The following is a 20447-nucleotide window of genomic DNA, read 5'->3' on the forward strand; positions in this document are numbered from 1 at the left end:
CTCACTCCAGGAAAATGGAAAAGAAGGAAAAGGAACTCAAAACTATTATTTTATCTAGAAATAAAAATGCAAATCATTGAAAAGAATAATGGCCAAAAGTGTAGTTGAAATTGTGATTTTAAAAGAATTATTTACTTTCAAGTATCTTTCCAGAGACAGCACTTATCAGAACTGTGTATCACCTCTTCACTCATCTCTCAGTACGGTGTGCTTGTCCTAGCTCAGATGCTGTTTTTCAAAGGAACATTTTGGAGTTTCTAGCTACTTGCACCTCTCTGGAAAACCTGGTGCTATAGTGGTTAAGAGCTATGGCTGCTAACCAAAAGATCGGCAGTTCAAATCCACCAGCTGCTCCTTGGAAACCTTATGGAGCAATTCTACTCTGTTCTACGGTGTCACTATGAGTAGGAATCAACTTGACGTCAATGGGTTTTGTGCCCCTCTATTAATGATGCAGTCATAGTGGTGTCATAGTGATTAAGAGCTAAGGCTGCTAACCAAAAAGGTCAGCAGTTCAAATCCACCAGGCGCTCCTTGGAAACTCTATCCTACAGGATCCATATGAGTCAGAATCAGCTTGACAGCAACGGTTTTTTTTTTTTTTTTTTATGTTATTAATGATACATTGTATGGCAGTTTATATTTAGGAGTTTTTGTTCCCCTCTAGATATACTTAAGGACTGAGGTTCTACATTACTTATACATGTAGCCTCATAACACCTTGTACAATGCTTGTCACATGGATGATCCTAACTGTTTGAAAAATTAAACTTTATTTCTTGGAGGCCAATGAATGTCACGTAGTGGGCTAAGAGGCAAGATACTGAGTTCTAATGTAGCCATTCACTAGTTGTTTTAACTTAGGCAAATCCTTAAACTCCCTCTGACCTTAGTTTCCTTCTTTATAAATCAAGAGTTTGGACCAAATATGAAATCCAAGTCCCACCTAGCTTTATGATTCTCTATTAGCCAAGAATCCTGCTTCAGATGTAAGTTACCTAAATCCTGCCCGTCTCAGACACGTTTTAATCAAACAAATCCGTTGCCGTTGAGTCAATTCCGACTCATAGCAACCCTACAGGACAGAGTAAAACTGGCCTATAGGGTTTCCAGGGAGCGCCTGGTGGATTCAAACTGCCAACCTTTTGGTTAGCAGCTGTAGCTCTTAACCACTGTGCCACCAGGGTTTCCTTTAATCAAACAGGATATATAGAAATAGACAATCCTTCAGGCACCCAGACGTGGCTCTGCATGCTACCAGTGGGTGGGTCAGATTTCTAGAAGCAGGGTTCCCTATTTGTGAATGGCCTCTGATTTACATGGAACCTGAAACCTACTCAGGAGACCATCTTCATTTTAAAGACCCTTTTTTTTTTTTTTTTTAAGGTGTTCTATCTGAAGATTGCATTTGAAACTTGCACTAAAGGGAAACTTTACCTTACAAAGAAGAGGTTATTACCAAGCCCAAGGGGCAGTGAAATGACTTCTGTAAGGTGAAATGTTCTGAGCACACTAAGGTAATGGGAACATGGACTGGAAGGGGGCGGAGACAGAAGAGTGGTGCCTGTAGGCCTACTTTCCTGAACCTGCCTGGAATTTGCTGACAAGAGGAAATAAAGGCAGAACAAGGACACAGTGTTCCTCCAAGAAAAGAAGGAAGAGAAGTCAGGTGTTCAACCTGAGATCAGTTCTTTCCCTCAGTCCGAAGGTCACCCCAGAACCAGACAAGTTTTGGTGGAAAAATAGCACTGAGAGAGACAATATTGTCTATTCTGAAGGGCTGTTCACATAGACCTTCAAAAGCAGTTCCCCTGAGACCCAACGGAATCTTGTTGTAGCTCTCTGGCCTCCTGCCTTGGGGTAACTTCTCTGTCTTCCTCTGCCTGTGGGTCTTCCCTGACCTTTCTTCCCATGCCTCACACAACTACCGTCCTCATCCTCCAGACATGGCTCTCCCAAAATGCCTTGCTATATCTCTATTGTTACCTTCACTTCATTGTAAAATGATTATCTGTATATATTTCCATCTCTTATAGTGAAGGGGGGCAGCGGTGGTTCAGTGGTAGAATTTTTACCTTCCATGTGAGAGACCCAGGTTCGATTCCTGGCCAATGTACTTCAAGACTTACGTGTTTCTATGAGGTAGAACAGGTTTCAGTGGAGCTTCCAGGCTAAGACAGACTAGGGAGAAGGACCTGGAGATCTACTTCTGAATCAAACCCAGTATGCCGTATCAGCCAATAAAAACCCTATGGATTACAACAGTCCAATCCTATTGTACTTGAGGTCTTCATGAGTAATGTGGCTTCCTTGAGGCAGTATGTGTATCTAATTTATTTTGTACTTTCAGTATTTAGTTCAGTGTCTACCACAGAGTTGGCACTCAATAAAAGTTTAATGAAAGACCAAGTAAATGAATGAGTATACAAACCTGGGCAAGATGGGTATTACTTGGTGTCATGGATTGAATTATATCCCCCCAAAATATGTGTGAACTTGGCTAGGCCATGACTCCCAGTATTGTGTGATTGTCCACCATTTTGTCTTCTGATGTGATTTTCCTATGTGCTGTAAATCCTACCTCTATAATGTTAACGAGGCAGGATTAGAGGTGGTCATGCTAATGAGGCAGGACTCAATTTACAAGATTAGGTTGTGTTTTACCTCAGTCTCTTTTGAGACATAAAAGAGAAAGGCAAGCAGAGAAAGAGAGGGGGACCTCATACCACCAAGAAACAAGTGCCAGGAGAATAGTGTGTCCTTTGGACCCGGGGTCCCTGTACCGAGAAGCTCCTCGACTGGGGAAGATTGATAACAAGGACCTTCCCCCAGAGCTGACAGAGAGAGAAAGCCTTCCCGTGGAGTTAGAACACTGAACTGAAACTCTAGCCTCCTAGCCCGTGAGAGAATAAATTTCTCTTTGCTAAGGCCATCCATTTGTGGTATTTCTGTTATAGCATCACTAGATAACTGAGACATTTGGGTATATATTAATTCAATAACATTTTTTAGTGGCAGCTCCGTTGGCAGGACTTCAGGGATGGAGGAGCTCAACAGAGTAGCCAATGGGAGACAGGGATATTCCCAAGCTTTATCTCCCCTTGAGGGCCTTGGTATCCCTCTAAGTACTTACTAAAGTATGTTACAAGTATTAGTTCTATCTGTGTAAAAATGGTGACATGGTGGTCAGACCTCATCTAACTTCACAGAGGGGAGGAGAGAGATTCAAGATGAGCATCAGCCCAAGGCCAATTCCTGAGAAGGGGAGGTCAAACATATCTCTACCCTCCAACCTTTTTACCAGTTCTGACACCAGCCATCCTTCCCATGGCACTCTCTACTTCTCTGCTGGGTTCGATAATTTGTTACAATAGTCACACAGAACTCACAGACCATACTAACAGCTAAGGGTTTTATCAGGAAAGCAATAGGTTCAACTCAGGCTCAGGATCAACAGGCTACAACTTAAGATCAGGAAGCATTCAGGCAAAGTCTGGAAGGCTTCCCAAAGTAGAGAACACATCCCTCCTTCTTCAGTGTTGGACAGAGCTGTCAGCTACTCTTGGCCATGCAAGAAGTAGGCTCTTCTCTCTGCATGCACACACCCTGAGGACCGGCTCCTTTCAGACCCCTCAGGACAGGCTCCTCTCTGCCTTGGACTCTGCCCTGCTCAGACAAGTGTAACAAAGCTCTTTAGCTCTGCTAATAAGTGTCCGTAGGTAATCTACTCCTTTAGGAAGCCTTAGCCCAAAGGCACTCAGCTCTCTTGCTCCATGGGCTGCACACCCATTGTAGCTGCCTCATTCCATGGGCAGGGAAGCCCATTGTGCCATCTTGCACTGGTCTCCTGGTTCTGCTGCTGCTGTTTCTCTGCCACTGGATTCTGCTGTACTTGCCACTACATCTCTTTATCTTGTGCCTTCTCCCGTGTTACAGCTGTCTCTGCCTCCTGGGTCTAGGAGGTTCTCAACCCAGGGACCCAGAGTCCAAAGGACATGCTCTGCTCCTGGCTCTTCTTGACGGTAGTGAGGTCCCCTTCTGTGCTTCTGAGATTTGGCTCCCTGTAAGCCTAGCAGAATGGCAAAGTGAACCAATTCCCCCGTTAGTGTTCCATACACCTTATACGCATTATTAGTAGGCTGTCCAATCCCCTTGATGGGCCACAAGCACCTTATTTGCATAGTTCTACCCAATCAGTTTGTGGGAGTCACAAGATCACACATGGCAGGAAGGGCCATATTAAGTAATTTACTGCACCACAGTCTATCTCTCTCTAGCCAGACCACTCCGCATGAAACAAATGCAGAGAATACTGATATGTGTCATCTCTGGTCCATAGGGACACTACTTTGGAAGATTCACCACGGAGATGATAAGCTTTCCTAGGGAAGGGGCTGAGAAGTTGATGGAGACTGGCTACCTTGAGGGAAGAGGAGGTGTTCTAAAAGGAAAAGCCGATATCTGTGTCACACCAGACCACATGAAGACAGCTAAATGGCTGTGATCCCACACACAAAATGTGCAGATGGAACAGGGCAGGGGAGACCACAACAATGGCCAGAGCAACCCAGAAAAACACTGCAGCAGTAACCTGTGAGGCAGACAGGGCTGAGTTACAGCTCGAGACTGAACCCTGCTTGGAGCCAGGGAGGGTGTTGGGTCTGTAGTTGAGACATTAGAACCTTGAATATCCTTTCTATCAACCAAAACAAATAGGATACCCAGATAACCATGGCCCTGTATATTCAACACTGTAAAGCCATATCTACAAATATATCCCTGGTGGGGCAACAGTTATAATGCTCAGCCGCTAAACAAAAGATTGAAGCTTGGAGTCCACCCAGAGGTGCCTCAGAAGAAAGACATGGAAACCTACTTCTGACAAGTCAGCAATTGAAAATCCTTTGTACCACAGTTCTACTCTGACACACATAAAGTCACCGTGAGTCAGAACTGACATGATGAGAACTAGTTATAAATAAGCACATAGACTCTGAGACTAGGTTGTTTGGGTTCTAATCCTAGCTTTGCCACTAGTCTTGTTTGTAGTAGTTATGAGACCTTGGGCAAATTACTTAACTACTCTGTACTTCAGTTTCCTCAGTTGAAAATGGAGCTAATAATAATACTTACCTAACAGTGTTGTCCTGAGGTATAAATGAGTTAAAATACACAAGTCACTTAGAATAGTTAGTCCTAGCATATAGTCAGTGCTATGTATATCACTATTATTGCTTTTTATTCTTATTATTTCTATGGTAATATAGAGTAAATAAGGAGCCCAGGTGCTAACTGAAAGGTTGGTGGTTTGAACCCATCTAGCAGCTCCTAGGGAGAAAGACCTAGCGATCTGCTCCCATAAAGTTTACAGCCTAGAAAACTTTATGGGGCCGTTCTATTCTGTCACGTGGGGTCACTATGAGTCGGAATTGACTGTACCCCACCCAACAACAACAATAGAGTATATAGCAAAGAAGACATATGCAAAATCAAATCTTAAAGTATATTAAAATACACTGTGACACGGACAGAACACAATCACATAGTTAAAGATGGTCGCATTAAAAGAGTATGCACTGTCGTTGCATCCCATAGCCAAGTAGCAGAGGGCATATGGGGCGGGGGGGCGGGGGGTGTGAGCAGGGAGAGTGGATGGGTGTGTCTGCATTCCCTGGATAAAAATTTATAGCAAAATGCATAACAATCACTTTTTCTTATTAGATTACCTACCTGATACAGGGCTGATAATGACGAGTTGGCAAGAAAGGCTACATGGAGTAAGCATAAGCAGAAAGCGCATGGGGTGGTAGTCCCAAAACCACCACTAAGTCCCCACGTGTGACCTTGTCAAGTCACTTCGCATCTCTAGGCCTTAGATTTCTTGTGTAAAATATGAGGAGAATTAAACTAATAAGGTCACAGAAGCGTGACAAGAATATCAGCTTACAGCTCTGGAAATTATCTCCTCGGACCACTTCCCCCACTCAGCAGCTCTGAGAGGCAAGTAAGCCAACCCAATGAGCCCAGGCTTTACAGACCAGGGGCAAAGGCTCAGAAATGATTTGCCCAGGTTCCCATGAGAGGTGGCAGAGTTGGCCCATGAACTAAGGTCTTCTAACTCTTGGGGTCCAGAAAAATTACCAAAGTAAGTCTGAGGGAATGAATCCAAGAGAAGGGGCACACCGTGGAAATGGATGAGAGGCCAGGGGGCTCTCTAACCCTTCTCAAACCGTTGGCCCTCAAAGGGTTAACTGAAGTGACAAGGAAGGCAGAGACAGCACTTGAAGAATCTTTGATGTACAAAGTCTGGTTTGCTGGGGAGGGTGTGTGGGAATCAAGGGAGAAAGTGGCACTTTGGGGACTTCGTGCAATTATTTTCCAAGACTAACAGGATGCCACTTTCTTCAAACAAATCTGATGTCCTTGTGCCCTGTTGCCCTCGATTTAGATCAGTTTCAAAGCCAACTTTCTCCCAAGGTGATCGGGGCCTATGACTCTCTTTCGAAATTGTCCTTCAGAATGCCTTTGATGTCTTGGTCCTAGCTCCCTTGGGTATATTTTCCTTGGCTTGGTCAACTCTCAAGTATGTTTCGAAGTAGTTTCTTTTCAAAAGCAGCCTTTTTGTAGTTTCTCAGTAAACATTTCAGCATAAAGTTCTATGCGTTTATGTAAAAAGCTCACTTCAACTATCAGGCTGCTTCTGAGGCCAAAAGCAGTTCAGGATTTACATGATTGGTGCTCCTTGGAAACCCTGTAGAGCAGTTCTACCCTGTCCTGTAGGGTCACTATGAGTCGGAACCGACTCAACTGCAAGGAGGAGTTTTTTTTTTTTAAGTGCTCTAATCTGGTTTTGCTTGCCTACCAGATCCTAACAGCAGAGTTAGGAACACATGTTAGGAAAGCAACACCATTCATTTACTCATTCGTTCATTCATTCCACAGACTCATAAGCCTCATCAAGGTACTTGAAGAATGAAAGAAAAGGCAGTCACAAACAGCACTTACGAGAAATGAATGCTATAAGAAAGGAATGTAGAACATGTGACCAAACCAAAACCCGTTGCCATCAACTCGATTCTGACTCATAGCGACCCTACAGTACAGAGTAGAACTGCCCCATAGGGTTTCTAAGAAGCGCCTGTTGAATTTGAACTGCTGGCCTTTTTGTTAGCAGCCGTAGTTCTTAATCACTACGTTACCAGGGTTTCCAGCACATGTTAGGAGGCCTCAAAAGAGGGAAAGGTAATTGGCAGAGGCTATTAGAAAGAGCTTCCAGATGGGGCCTTGTCTACAACGATTGCCAATTTCCTTGGTGTAAATATTCCCACTTAATAATAACCAATCAGAAGCTACCAATATGACATCGCTGAATGCAGAGTTGGGAAGAGATGTGCAGCAGCACGCCATTATACACCCACCCACTGCACAAATACAATGGACGTAAATAACTTCGAGAGCATAGATAAAAGTAAAATGCAGTGAAAGAATTAAGAAGTGACGAATTTTAGTAATATCTTTATTTTTACTATAATTTATTTAATTGTACAATTTTATAATTTAATTTTTAATAATGACTATGTTTAATGATCAGCTCTCAAAATTTCTGAAAATTCAGCTCTCATGAGTTGGCAAGAGCCAGCTCCAGCACATCAGTGGGTTATTCTCTCACATACATCTACAACCTTGGTTTAAACGAATATCATACATCTCTGCAGGAGTATTATTACGCTGTCCTTCTAACCAGTCTCCTTGCCTCAAAAGCTATAAATGGAAGATGGCGGAATAGACAGACGCTACCCTCGAGCTCTCTTTACAACAAAGACCTGAAAAAAACAAGTATATTTGTGACAAGCTGAGAGCCCTGAGCATCAAAGGCAAGCTTAGACAACGAACTGAGGGGCATGGGAAGGAAGAGACCGTTCAGAAGCAGAGAGGAGTTACCCGACCTGAATCACAGGGAGCCCTCAGGCACCATCCCAGAGTGGCGGCGGCTGTGGCGGCTGTGGCGGCTGTGGCGGCAGTGGCGGGCTGGTCCTGGCGTTCGGCCGCAGTTTCCTCAGGGAGAAGCAGCCAGCCACACAGCCCACTCACATCTCCAGAACCTGAGGAGAAGGGCGCTCTCAGCAAAAGCTAAGGACTTGCATATATTCTACCACGCCCCCCACCTCCACCCCCAAGCCAGCTTCAGCTGCTGAATCCCTGGGCCTGAGATAGACTCTGGTGAGCACCTGGAGCCCTCCTCCCGGCCTTGGGGAAGGAAAAAAATTCCATTTGGGGGGAATAGATAATTTGCTAGCTCCATTAACTGGGAGAGCTCAGAACAGAAGCGGCTCCTGTCCAGGCATAAACTGTCCATGGACCTTGAGCACCTTTCCATTCTGCATGGACCTTTGTGGGCCTATTTCAGAATAGGCCCTTGTGGGTAGACTCCAACCATTTCTGCTATGCGGTAGAGAGGTGGGTGTTTGACGTTTGACATTGCTTTGCCTATTAAACAAGGTCTTCACCTACCCACATCAGGGACCTAAGGACTGGTAGCTCCACTCAGGTCACCCAGGCACCCATGACAGGGGTCCAAAGATAACTGGTACCTCCCAGTCCTTACAACCAAAAACATTAGGTGCCCATGGTCCCTCTGCAGAGCCCACCCACCAGCACACTCTAGGGAACAGGTATGTGCTTTCCTCAGAGACAGCTGGGAGTCGGTTCTCAGCCCCCTGCCTTGTTCAGAGCGTGACCCCCTGCTGCAGTCAGATACCAGTACATACACCAATCACCCCTGGCCCTCTAAGACTGTAGGACAGAGCCCGTACCACACACTTGATGATCAGCTACCTGGAAACCTGAGCTGAATTCATACAAGAAAACTGACTGAATGGAATCCTAGACTGATATACTTGCTAACAGCTCTAGCCAGCTGGGGACAGGACACCAGAACTCCAAACGCAAAAATAATCAAGCTAGCTCACTCAAGCAACCCATAGGGGTATACCGAAACAAAACAAAGCAAGCAGCTACGACACAGTAAGCAAGCATAAACTAATACAATAGCTTATAGATGGCTCAGAGACAAGAGTCAATACCAAGTCACATAAAGAAACAGACCATGATCACCTCAACAGGCTCTCAAAACAAAGAATGCAGGGATCTTCTAGATGAAAGTACATTCCTGGAATTACCAGATGCAGAATACAAAAGTTTAATATATAGAACCCTTCAAGACATCAGGAAGGAAATGAGGCAATATGCAGAACAAGCCAAGGAACACACAGATAAAGCAACTGAAGAAATTAGAAAGATTATTCAGGAACATAATGAAAACTTTAATAAACTGGAAAAATCCACAGACAGACAGCAATCAGAAATTCAGAAGATTAACAATAAAATTACAGAATTAGACAACTCAATAGGAAGTCAGAGGAGCAGAATTGAGCAAGTAGAAGCTAGAATTTCTGAACTCAAAGATAAATCACCTGGCACTAATATAGTTGAAGAAAAATCAGATAAGACAAAAAAAATGAAGAAACCTTAAGAATCATGTGGGACTCTATCAAGAGAAATAACCTATGAGTGATTGGAGTACCAGAACAGGGAGGGATAACAGAAAATACAGAGAAAATTGTTGAAGATTTTATGGCAGAAAACTTCCCTGATATTGTGAAAGATGAGAAGATATCTACCCAAGATGCTCATCGAACTCCACATAAGGTAGATCTTAAAAGAAAGTCACCAAGACATATTATAATCAAGCTTGCCAAAACCAAAGATAAGAGCAGTGAGGGATAAACGAAAAGCCACCTACAAGGGAGAGCCAATAAGAATAAGCTCGGACTACTCGGCAGAAATCATGCAGGCAAGAAGCCAATGGGATGACATATTTAAAAAATTGAAGGAAAAAAACTGTCTGCCAAGAATCATATATCCATCAAAACTGTCTCTTAAATATGAAGGTGAAATTAAGACATTTCCAGATAAACACAAGTTGAGGGAATTCATAAAAACCAAACCAAAACTACAAGAAATACTAAAGGGAGTTCTTTGGTTAGAAAATCAATAATATCAGGTATCAACCCAAGACTAGAACACTGGGCAGAGCAACCAGAAGTCAACCCAGACAGGGAAATCCAAAAAAACAAAGCAAGATTATATAAAAAAAAAAAAAAGCCCAAAACAGAGTAACAGCGATGTTATTATATAAAAGAAGACAACATTAAAATAATGAAGAGAGACTAAGAAATGTAATCATACACCTTCCATATGGAGAGGAAGATACGGTGATACAAAGAAATAAAAGTTAGTTTTAAATTTAGAAAAATAGGGGTAAATAATAAGGTAACCACAAAGGAGACAAACTATCCTACTCATCAAAATAAAATACAAGGGAAAAATACAGACTCAGCAGAAACAAAATCAACAACAACGAATAGGAGGAAAGGACAATATATAAAGAAAATCTGCTCAGCACATAAAATCAAGTGGGAAAAAGAAACTGTCAACACACAAAAAAAGACATCAAAATGATAGCACTAAATTCATACTTATGCATAATTACCCTGAATGTCAATGGACTAAATGCACCAATAAAGAGACAGAGAGGGGCAGAATGGATTAAAAAACATGATCCGTCTATATGCTGCCTACAAGAGACAGACCTTAGACTTAGAGACACAAACAAACTAAAACTCAAAGGATGGAAAAAGTATAACAAGCAAACAACAATCAAAACAGAGCAGGAATGGCAATATTAATTTCTGACGAAATAGACTTTAAAGTTAAATCCATCAGAAAGGATAAGGAAGGACACTATATAATGATTAAAGAGACAATACACCAAGAAGATATAACCATATTAAATATTTTATGCACTCACTGACAGGGCTGCAAGGTACATAAAACAAACTCTAACAGCATTGAAAAGTGAGATAGACAGCTCCACAATAATAGTAGGAGACTTCAACACACCACTTTTGGTGAAGCACAGGACGTCCAGAAAGAAGCTCAATAAAGACACGGAAAATCTAAATGCCACAATCAACCAACTTGACCTCGTAGACATATACAGAACGCTCCACCCAACAGCAACCAAGTATACTTTCTTTTCTAGTGCACATGGAACATTCTCTAGAATAGACCACATATTAGGTCATAAACCAAGCCTTAGCAGAATCCAAAACACTGAAATATTACAAAGCATCTTCTCTGACCATAAGGCCATAAAAGTGGAAATCAATGACAGGAAAAGCAGGGAAAAGAAATCAAACATTTGGAAACTGAACAATACCCTGCTCAAAAAAGACTGGATTATAGAAGACATTAACGCTGGAATAAAGAAATTCAGAGAATCCAGTGAGATGAAAACACTTCCTATCAGAACCTTTGGGACACAACAAAAGCGGTGCTCAGAGGCCAGTTTATATCAATAAGTGCACACATCCAAAAAGAAGAAAGGGCCAAAATCAAAGAATTATCCCTACAACTTGAACAAACAGAAAGGGAGCAACAAAAGAAACCCACAGACACCAGAAGAAAACAAATAATAAAAATTAGAGCTGAACTAAATGAAATAGAAAACAGAAAAACAATTGAAAGAATTAAAAAGACCAAAAGCCGGTTTTTTGGAAACAGATCAAGAAAATTTTTGAACCACTGGCCAAACTGACAAAAGAAAAACAGGAGAGGAAGCAAATAACCCAAATAAGAAATAAGAGGGGCGATATTACAACAGACCCAACTGAAATTAAAAGAATCATATCAGATTACTATGAAAAGCTATACTCAAATTTGAAAACCTAGAAGAAATGGATGAATTCCTAGAAACACACTACCTACCTAAACTAACTAACTAAATAGACCCATAACAAAAGAAGAGATTGAAAAGGTAATCAAAAAACTCCCAACAAATAAAAGCCCTGGTCCAGATGGCTTCACTGCACAGTTCTACCAAACTTTCAGAGAAGAGTTAACACCACTACTACTAAAGGTATTTCAGAGCATAGAAAAGGATGGAATACTACCAAACTCATTCTATGAAGCCACCATATCCCTGATATCAAAACCAGGTAAAGACACCACAAGAAAAGAAAATTGCAGACCTATATCCCTCATGAATGTAGATGCAAAAATCCTCAACAAAATTCTAGCCAATAGAATTCAACAACATATCAAAAAAATAATAATAATTCACCATGACCAAGTGGGATTCATACCAGTTATGCAGGGATGGTTCAACATTAAAAAAACAATTAACGTAATCCACCACATAAATAAAACAAAAGACAAGAATCACATGACTTTATCAATTGATGCAGAAAAGGCATTTGACAAAGTTCAGCACTCATTCATGATAAAAACTCTCAGGAAAATAGGAATAGAAGATACAAAGCCAACAGCCAACATCACCCTAAATGGAGAAAGCCTGAAAACATTCCCAGTGAGATCGGGAACCAGACGGGGAAGCCCTTTATCACCACTCTTATTCAACATTGTTGAATCTTATTCAACATTGTTGAATCTTATTCAACATTCCAACATTGCTGGAAGTCCTTGCCAGAGCAATTAGGCTACATAAAGAAATAAAGGGCATCCAGATTGGCAAGGAAGAAGTCAAAGTATCTCTATTTGCAGATAACATGATCTTATACACAGAAAACCCTAAGGAATCCTGAATTACTGAAACTAATAGAAGAGTTCAGCAGAGTATTGGGATACAAGATAAACATACAAAAATCAGTTGGATTCCTCTAGACCAACAAAAAGAACATCGAAGAGGAAATCACCAAATCGATGCCATTTACAGTAGCCCCCAAGAAGATCAAATACTTAGGAATAAATCTTACCAGAGATGTAAAGATGTATACAAAGAAAACTACAAGACACTACTGCAAGAAAGCAAAAGAGACATACATAAGTGGAAGAACATACCTTGTTCGTAGATAGGAGGACTTAACATTATAAAAATGTCTATTCTACCAAAAGCTATCTATACATTTAATGCAATTCCGATCCAAATCCCAACGACATTCTTTAATGAGATGGAGAAACAAATCACCAACTTCATATGGAAGGGAAAGAGACCCCAGATAAATAAGGCATTACTGAAAAAGAAGAACAAAGTGGGAGGCCTTACTTTACTTGATTTTAGAACCTATTATACCGCCACAGTAGTCAAAACAGCCTGGCACTGGTACAACAACAGATACATGGACCAATGGAACAGAATTGAGAATCCAGATATAAATCCATCCACATATGAGCAGCTGATATTTGACAAAGGCCCCAAAACAGTTAAATGGGGAAAAGACAGTCTTTTTAACAAATGGTGCTGGCATAACTGGATATCCATCTGCAAACAAATGAAACAAGACCCATACCTCACTCCATGCACAAAAACTAACTCAAAATGGATCAAAGGCCTAAATATAAAATCTAAAACGATAAAGATCATGGAAGAAAAAATAGGGACAACGTTAGGAGCCCTAATACATGGCATAAACAGTATACAAAACACAAAGAATCTAGAAGAAAAACTGGATAACTGGGAGCTCCTAAATATCAAACACTTATGCTCATCCAAACACTTCACCAAAAGAGTAAAAAGACTTACCTATAGACTGGGAAAAAGTTTTTAGCTATGACATTTCTGATCAGCGCCTGATTTCTAAAATCTACATGATACTGCAAAAACTCAACTGCAAAAAGACAAACCCAATGAAAAAAAGGGCAAAAGATATGAATAGACACTTCCCTAAAGAAGACATTCAGGTAGCTAACAGATATATGAGGAAATGTTCACAATCATTAGCCATTAGAGAAATGCAGATCAAAACTAAAATGTGATTTCATCTCACTCCAGCAAGGCTGGCGTTAACCCAAAAAATACAAAATAATAAATGTTGGAGAGGCTGTGGAGACATTGGAACACTTCTACACTGCTGGTGGGAATGTCAAATGGTACAACCACTTTGGAAATCGATTTGGAGCTTCCTTAAAAAACTGGAAATAGAACTACCATACAATCCAGCAATCCCACTCCTTGGAATATATCCTAGAGAAATAAGAGCCTTTACATGAACAGATATATGCACACCCATGTTTATTGCAACACTGTTTACAATAGCAATAACATGGAAGCAACCAAGGTGCCCATCAACGGATGAACGGATAAATAAATTACGGTATATTCTTTATTTATATGCATCAATAAAGCACAGTGAGGAATCTGTGAAACATTTCGTAGCATGGAGGAACCTGGAAGGCATTATGCTGAGTGAAATTAGTCAGTTGCAAAAGGACAAATATTGTAGAAGACCACTATTATAAGAACTTGAGAAATAGTTTAAACTGAGAAGAAAACATTCTTTTGTGGTTATGAGAGGGGGGAGGGAGGGAGGGTGGGAGAGGGGCATTCACTAATTAGGTAGTAGATAAGAACTACTTCAGGTGAAGGGGAAGACAGCACACAATACAGGGAAGGTCAGCACAGTTGGACTAAACCAAAAGCAAAGAAGTTTCCTGAATAAACTGAATGCTTCGAAGGCCAGTGTAGCAGGGGTAGGGGTCTGGGGACCATGGTTTCAGGGGACATCTAAGTCAATTGGCATAATAAAATCTATTAACAAAACATTCTGCATCCCACTTTGAAGAGTGGCTTCTGGGGTCTTAAACGTTAGCAAGCAGCCATCTAAGATGCATCAATTGGTCTCAACCCACCTGGATCAAAGGAGAATGAAGAACACCAAGGACACAAGGTAATTACGAGCCCAAGAGACAGAAAGGGCCACATGAACCAGCAACTACATCATCCTGAGACCAGAAGAACTAGATGGTGTCCGGCTACAACTGATGACTGCCTTGACAGGGAGCACAACAGAGAACCCCCGAGGGAGCAGGAGAGCAGTGGGATGCAGACCCCAAATTCTCATAAGACCAGACTTAATGGTCTGACTGAGACTAGAAGGACCCAGGTGGTCATGGCCCCCAGACCTTCTGTTAGCCTAGGACAGGAACCATTCCCGAAGCCAACTCTTCAGACGTGGATTGGCCTGGACAAGGTGTTGGAGAGGGATGCTGGTGAAGAGTGAGCTTCTTGGATCAGGTGGACGCTTGAGTCTATGTTGGCATCTCCTGCCTGAAAGGGAGATGAGAGGGTGAATGGGGTTAGAAGCTGGCGAAATGGACACAAAAAGAGAGAGAGGAGGGAGAGAGTAATTGGGAGTGTGTAGCAAGGTGTAGATGGGTTTTTGTGTGAGAGACTAACTTGATTTGTAAACTTTCACTTAAAGCACAGTAAAAGTTATATAAAAAAAAGGTATAATTATTCCATTTCGCCCACTTTCCAATCCGTTCTCTACAGCAGAGCCATAGTAATCTTTCTAAACTCGAAGTGTGACTGTTATTCCCCTGACCTGATTAAAACTTATTGATGGTTCTCTGTGGTTTTCAGTCTTCTGTGCGATGCAGACCCCTCTCGCCCAGGCAGCCTGCATCTTCACCACTCCTCAACATCCCGCGTGTTCTGTCCACGTCACCAACCTCTACTTCCCCTCCTCCAACTGCACTCTGACCTTATGCTTCAGTTCCACCTGCCTAGAAGACCCTTCTCTTGATCTTCACATTTGGTTAACTCCTACCTGCCCTTCAGATCTCAACTTAGATGCAACTTCCTCTGGCAGGTCTTCCCTAGTCCCAGGACTAGAGAAGGTGCCCCTCCTTTGTGCATCCACAGCTGTCTGGGCTCAAGCCACAAAGGCACCTACCACACTGGGCTGTAATGACCTGGTTTTACAGCACAAAGTTGAACATGGAGCCTGGTGCAATTCTGCCTGGGTGCGAATCCCGGCTCTGTCACTTACTAGCTGCGGGTCCTTGGTAAAGCTACTTCACGTTTCTGAGTCTCTTTCTTTCTCTGTAAAATAAGGCTAATAGCAGCCTCTCACTCACAGGGTCATTATGAGCCTGGAATGATGTAATGTACAGCAGTCAAAGGGCTTACAACAGTATCTGGCCCACAGTAAGTGCTGCACACGCGTTAACTTCTATTGGCTTCCTTGTCTGTATTCCCCTTTTGACTGAACCCTCTGTGAGAACAGGGGCTGTTTCTGTCCTTTTGTTCTTGTGTATTGTTATGTATTGAATTGTGCCCCCCACCCCAAAAAAGATATACTAAAGTCCTAACCCCTGGCACCTGTAATGTGACCTTGTTTGGAAATAGGGATTTTCTTTCGTTTTTAGTTAAATGAGGTCACAGTGGAGTCGGATGAATCCCACCTCTAATCCCTTCTGAGGGATGGCTTTTAAAAATACACGGAAATGGAGTCACACACAGGGGGGTGACAACACGTAAGATCCATCTACAGCAAGGGGACACCAAGAATTGCCACTCTTGCAGTCACCAGAAATTGAGAGAGAGCCATGGGACATCTCCTCTCTCAAAGCACCCAGAAGGAATCAACTTGGCCGATAGCCTGACTGAGACTTCTAGCCTCCAGAACGGTGAGAAAATAAGTCTTACCCTTTAAAACCACCCGCTTTGTGGTTATTTCATCATGGCAGCCCCAGGAAACTAAGGTGTGTGCTGTCAATGTGGCACGCACAGTGTTGGGCACCGAGAAGGTGCTCAGTGACTCTGCTGAACAAATAATTCAAAGAATGAAGGAATGAATGAATAAATGAAGGCAAGGAAAGCTGGGCATTTGTGGTAGAGAAGACACCAGGTGAGGGGACCCAGAGTATGGTGAGCTCAGAAGAAGGTGGAAACCAGAGCCTTGGTGCTGGATTCAAGCTAACGTGGCAACAAGCAAGAAGACTCCATGGGTGGTAAATGGTCAGGATCTGGACTCAGCAGTCTTTCTGAAACACCCACCTCAATTCCTCCAACCCTTCCCAACCCCTCCCAGCGCCCCTCAGCTCTACCTACAGAAAGAGCAACCCTGTCCTCTTCTCCATTCTCTGGTGTGGAGAGGTGAAGGGGAAAAACACTTCATCAGCATTCCAAGTAAGCCAGCTGCTCTGGGCACCTCTGCTAATGACTAGCTAAGTGTGTCCACTGCGACTAGAGCCTGAGAATGTGGTTTTCTAGCTAGGGACCTTATTAGCGGCTAACTGCTGAGAGATGAAAAATTGCAATAGGAGCCATTCAAGTACTTGGCCTTTCAGCTAAAGCACCCTTTCTGGGGGCTCACCTCTACCTCCACATATTCAGTTTTCCAGCCAGTTCAGTTTCTGTCAAGTAATTATTTACAAATTAGATTCCCAGGGAATACGTGATCAGAGAGTGCTAGCATTTTGCACACATAAATAAGATAATAAATGATTTTTCAATCAAAGGCAAACCATTCTCCAAATAACTAGTCATTAGAAAACTCGGGGACCTGTCACAATAGCTACCCATGACTGAAAGCATTTGTCTCCACTGATTACAGCTGGGAATTTATACAGTAAAAGTGATTGGTTAGCAGAAAGCTATGATTGATGCCTCCTAGACTTTATTTGGGGTCACTAAATACAACTTTTTTCAAATCAAATGTTCTCAATTCAAAATTCTTGGGCACTGGGTGAAAATGGACATCACGTATTCATGGTTTCATTAAAACTATAGTAACTGCTTCTTTTAGTGTTTGCAGGAATTGGTTAGGCGTTGTGACACAGCCGGCAAATTCTCATTAAATACCCACCCTTCCTCCTCGTAACAGAACCTCAGTATTATTTGTTCCCAGCTAAAAGACTTCGTTTTCCGGCGACTCTGCAGTTAGGTGTGGCCATCTAAGTTCTGACCAAGAATGTGCAAGATGAAACATGGGTCTGAAGGAGGGAGGGGGGAAGGGCTTCCAAAAAGGCTACTTAATAAAAGCAGAAGGGAGTGGTACCTTCTTTTTTTTTCTCTTCCTCTTTTCTGCCCTCTGAAATATGGATGTGATATCTAGAGCTCCCACAAATATCTTCACCATGAGATAACTGTGAAAAAGTAAGCCACGTGCTAGAATGGTGGAGCAGGAAGGTGGGAGGAGCCTGGGTCACTGGTGTCCATGAAGTGGTCACCACGGCTGGCGACTGCCTGCACCAGACTTCTTTTGTAAGGAAGAGGGCTAAAGCTTTATCTCATGTGAGCCTCTGCTCCTTGGGTTTTCTCTCAGGGCAGCTGAACCTAACCCTAATTGATACAATGTTTTACCCATGCTCTCTGTATAGGGACCACAGATAGCATGGACGTCTGAAACTCAGTTACAGGCACTCCCTGACTTACAGTGGGGTTCTATTTCAACAACTCTGTCATAAATTGATTCTGATAGAAGTCAAGTATCTCTTTTTTTTTTTTTAGTTTTCATTATTACTGCCTTTTATTGTCAGTATCTTTACAAATCCAATCTTTATTTGTCTTTGAGGATTGGAAGTATTACATATAAACTTACAGATACGATGCCATCAGCAAATTACATGCTGCCCCTACATTGTATGTAGTACATATTACTAACGATATAATGTCCAGGAAAAAAAAAAAAAGGGACAGTCTTTAAGTGCTGTTCGTCATAACTTGCGTACGTCATAAGTCAGGGACCACCTGTGTTTTGAAGACATCACGTTTGTTTTTCTTTCACAGATTCATTTAAAGATTATTTGCTGAGATTCTGTTCACTAAGCTGCCAAAAGGCAAGTTTGGCCTTTAGCTTTCCCAATCTAGTTTAGAATTAAAATCTGCTCTTAACGAGATTAAAATATAAGGCAAGATATCCCAAACACAACTCTCCCCTGCCAGAATTTTGTCAGTGTTTCTCAAAGTATGGGAATCGAGTATGTTTGGTCTTTTCTTCTTCATGGCTTCCAGGATAGACATTCAGAAAAGCTGTGATAAAAGTGTGTGTGTGTGTGTGTGTGTGCGCGCGTGCGTGTGTGCCTGTGTGTGTGCCCAAGAGCTCTTAGGCATGCAAGCCTGTTGGGGGGTGGAGAAGGAGAGAGACAGAAGAAAAGTGTGAGACTATGCAGATAAATGCCACTGAATTAACATTTCCTATCAAAAGCACCACGATTCTTATTAACATTTACATCTAAACACTAACTCATCTGCATTTAAGGATTGTTAAAGCTCTACCCACCACAGCGAAAAATGTAGTGTAACAGCTCAACTCCATACAATTTTGTTCTTTTCCATAAAAACCCAATGTTAAGTATGTAACTAAAAGCAGCTGAGTTTTTATGCTTACATAATTAGACTCAAACATCTATAAACTTCATTTTAGACCACAGCCCCAAGTTTTGGTGTAAAAAAGGTGATTGCCATTATCATAAGACACCTCCATCTGAGAAAGTTAACTCTGAGAAACACCCGAAGAGTCTTGTGAATCTTCCAGAAAAAAAAAAAATTGTTTTCATATTCCTATGATGATACTTATTACTAAGCTCAGATATTTCAAGTAATAATCATATAAAACTAACATTCTATGCCAAGAACAAGACCCATTAGGCTGGAGTGTGGTGCAGAGTTAGTAATCGACTCTATCAACTTTAAACTGAAATTTCAGTCTTTTTCAAGAGTTTGTTAATGGCCTCTGCCTGCGAGATTGTGGGGCTCATGTTCTTTTTTTTTTCCACAAAAACCAAAATGACAATAATTAAACCAGGCAGCTGCTGCCCCTAGCAACATGACAGGCTCTCTCCACTCCCTGGAATTTGCTGGAATCACCCTGCTAGAGCTCATCTCATTCGAATTAGCTATTCCCTCCCTGTGCCCTAGCAATCTGGGTGAGTTTCACATCTATTAGCTGAATTATTCAGATGTTTTCCCACAATGGTACCTCCAGTGCTCATATAACTAGTTTCTAAATCAACAGTGAATTACATTATTGACAATCTGAGCAGATTAATTAAGAAATCTGTCAGGAATGACGCTAAGAGAGCTGGCTCACTTTCAAGTCAGAGCCACACTCTTCAAGACAGAATCCTACCTGACACGATTTCAAAAGTGGAAAGCAGAGGTAGGACCCCAGATCTGGGGACAGAGTCATCCGCAGTAGGCTTAAGGGTAAAACCAGGGTGGGCTGGGAGCAGAAACACCTGGGCAGAAAGCCACACACTCTCTCTCTCTCACACACACACACACACACACACATTCACTTGCCCTCTCCTCGCACACACGTATATTTACACACACACACCTCACAGGGTTGCTGGCTGTCTCTCTCACAAACATGCACACACACATGTATATTCAGACACACACCTCCCAGGGTTGCTGGCTCTCTCTCACACACAGACACACATGCACGCATGCACACACTCTCACGCACATCTATTCACACACACCTCACGGGGTTGCTGGCTCTCTCTCACAAACATGCACACACACACGTATATTCAGACACACACCTCACAGGGTTGCTGGCTCTCTCTCACACACACACACGCATGCACACACTCTCACGCACATCTATTCATACACACCTCATGGGGTCGCT

The 20447-nt window shown here is 42.2% G+C and overlaps 1 long non-coding RNA gene across 2 annotated transcripts in view; it reads right to left on the minus strand.

Annotated features, from left to right (window-relative positions):
* LOC135232927 (uncharacterized) overlaps positions 1-20447 on the minus strand; it is a 58081-nt gene that overhangs the window by 32081 nt on the left and 5553 nt on the right. The window contains exons 2-3 of one of the 2 annotated variants that reach the window (XR_010323548.1): positions 14983-15127; positions 7947-8102 (exon numbers count right to left, since the gene is read on the minus strand). This is a non-coding gene — a long non-coding RNA (uncharacterized LOC135232927). Of the gene's footprint in view, positions 1-5668; positions 8103-14982; positions 15128-20447 lie in introns of those variants that run through there. The other variant, XR_010323547.1, reaches the window with a different exon arrangement.

This window comes from Loxodonta africana, chromosome 12 (genome assembly GCF_030014295.1).
Source record: "Loxodonta africana isolate mLoxAfr1 chromosome 12, mLoxAfr1.hap2, whole genome shotgun sequence".
Taxonomy (NCBI): domain Eukaryota; kingdom Metazoa; phylum Chordata; class Mammalia; order Proboscidea; family Elephantidae; genus Loxodonta; species Loxodonta africana.